General features: G+C 52.2%; 1 protein-coding gene across 1 annotated transcript in view; it reads right to left on the bottom strand.

Annotated features, from left to right (window-relative positions):
• CCND3 (cyclin D3) overlaps positions 1-2,730 on the bottom strand; it is a 36,487-nt gene that overhangs the window by 12,226 nt on the left and 21,531 nt on the right. The window lies entirely within an intron of this gene.

Below are 2,730 nucleotides of genomic sequence, written 5' to 3'. Positions count from 1 at the left end.
TCCGTCCGTCCGTCCGTCCGTCCTTCTGTCCTTCCTCCCCCCCGCCTGCCCCTCGTCTGTCCTTCTTCCTGCCCCTCCGTCCCCGTGTCCGTCCGCCCCTGCCGCCTCCGTCCCGGCCTCCCCGCCGCCCATGGAGCTGCTGTGCGTGGAGTCCGTGTCCCGCGTGCCCCGCGCGGGGCGCGACCCGCAGCTCCTGGAGGACCGGCGGGGGCTGCAGAGATAAGGCTTTGTCAGCCCTGGCTGGTTCTTCCGAATAATTAGCAATTGTTTGGGAACACCTTTCAGAAGTTCACTGTCTGGCTGCTTACTGTAGGAATTTCAAAGGAATTTCAAAGTCTTTCGGTTAATTTTGCACGGTGACTTCCCCAGCCTCTGATACCTGAGGCTGCTTCTCCTTGATCCACTGGAATTGCTTACTGGTCTGGGAAGCTGCAGACTGGTCTGGAAAGCTGTAACTGGCCCCACTGCTCTCTGATGTTTGTCTCTGGCTACAGAAGCTGCAATGTCTTGACTTGGCTACCGAGAAGTGCCAGAAAACAGTATAAAATGCACAACAGTCTAACTGGCAGGGGGGTGAACTGCCTTCAAACTTGCACATTAAAAGCTCCCCCCTGAGTTGAGAGGATTGGCTCAGAAGGTCCATTTCTACTGAGTTTCCAATGCCAGTTGGAGGCCCCTGTGCCCCAAGGGGTGACCGGGTGGGACCAAACGATTCTAATCACAAATGGGAGAGGTGGGAAATGCCTTCCAGAGCACCCTCATCTCTTGGTAGATGAGATCAGCCCGGTCTGCCTCGAACTCCTGGAATCACTGCCCAGGGCAGTACTGGCAGGATGACATCGGGCCACAGGGGAGTGGATGGAGACAAACCCAAATTCATCTCACAGCAATGCCCCCCATCTGCACTCCTGGGGAGGACCCACTCCACACAAAACTCCGTTCTGAAGGGAACAGAGCAATGGAAGTCGTATCCAAAATCCTGCATCCCAAAAGGATGCAGGGCCACACAAAGGGGACTCAGCTGGACACCTCTGACCAGCCCTGCTGGAATGTTCCTCTGTAAATACACTCACATGTATTTTTAGGCGAAGGAACAAAGAACCAAAGGAGGGATGTGCCACAACAGCTACTCCCCCACCCCTGAAGTCACTTCTACATGTGCCATTTTGACACATTTAGTATTCTCTTGTCATCTGAAGAGCCTTTTAATGATGAACAAACACACAGAGTTAATAAGCCTCTAAGTAAGACAAGACCCAAGTCTTTGTTCTCCCTGCTCAGGATTGTTTTGGTTGTTGAAAATGAAAAGCATCTTTTTGATCAGAGGTTTAGAGGTTCAGAATCCTCCTCATGACAGTGAACACAGAGGTCACACACCCTGGAATCACACCCTGGAATCCCATTCCTCCCCTGGGCAGGTGGCTTTAATTTACTGCAATTCCTGTGATACACTGCAAACTTTTAATGATGTCGTGGCATTGATTTGTGTTGCTGAAGGCCCCGAGAAGCCCACGGTGATGCAGGACTAGAGAAGAGAAAGGGGCAGAGAATTACATCAATCCCACTGCCTTAAAATGAAAAAGGGGGATTTTTGTAGGTGAGATCAGATTCCCTTTTCCCGACTAACTTCCTCTCACCTTACAAATAAATCTTCCCATGGTGTGGGCAAGAAATATTTGAGGAATCTATGGGAGAGAGTTGTGTGGATCAGTCAGCTGGTTTTAATCCGGGGTGACCCCCCCACCCTCTCCTTGTGAGCAGCGTCCCCCCTTCGAGCAGGGGAAGGGAAGGGCCTCACGTCCCACATTTTTAGTAAAAATAGCAGCTCTTTTCTTTAGTCAGGCAAAGGGAAACCACAGCACTGGGTTCTTGGTCCTTCTGGTTTCTGGGCTGCGTCTTCTGAAATTGAGAGTTTCGGGCCCTTTCCCAGACTCCCTGGGCTCCCTCCTGTTCCCAGTGTCTGCCCGAGGGGCAGGAACTGGGCTCGGTGGCTGCCGGGGCCCGTCGGACACCGGGGGCAAAGTGAACATTGCACAAGCCAGTGTTCCTTCCAGATGATGACTTGGCGAAAGCGGTGCCTCTGCAAGCCACATTATCAGGCTGGAAAGGCAAATTACAGACTGCAGGCATCCTAAAAAGCCCATTGTGTGGGTGTGCGGAGGGAAGGAGGGAAAATTCCAGGAAAACCAAATTTTGGTCACTGCTGTCCATAGATAGTCGACTTCCTGGGGCTTGGGCAAGAGCACAGCAACATTAAAAAAGGAAATTCCTTCAGAGTAAGAATTAAAAAACCTGCTGGCCTCCAGACTTCCAGGAGCTCGACCCAGCGATGCTGTTCCTGCTGAATCATAAAACTGGGATCATTGTTTTTTTGGTAAATTGATGATAAATTGGAAAGTTGCCAAGAGCTGGAGCTTTTAAAGGGCAACACAGATGTGGGTCTGATTCTGATGGCAGCTGGTGTCACACGTGGGCTTGGATGGAGGCTAATCCCATTTACCCATGTCACTTTGCATCATGGAATCACTGAGGTAGGAAAAGACCTCCAGGACTGAGTCCAATCTCTGCCCAATCCCCACCTTGTCCCCCAGCCCGGAGCACTGAGGGCCACATCCAGTCCTTCCCTGGACACCTCCAGGGGTGGGGACTCCACCACCTCCCTGGGCAGCCCCTTCCAATTCCTGACCACCCTTTCCATGGAGAAATTCCTCCTGGTGTCCAACCTGCCCC

Source organism: Lepidothrix coronata, unplaced genomic scaffold, assembly GCF_001604755.1.
Source record: "Lepidothrix coronata isolate B3197 unplaced genomic scaffold, Lepidothrix_coronata-1.0 Scaffold199, whole genome shotgun sequence".
Taxonomy (NCBI): domain Eukaryota; kingdom Metazoa; phylum Chordata; class Aves; order Passeriformes; family Pipridae; genus Lepidothrix; species Lepidothrix coronata.
This window is presented reverse-complemented; position numbering and strand designations above follow the sequence as displayed.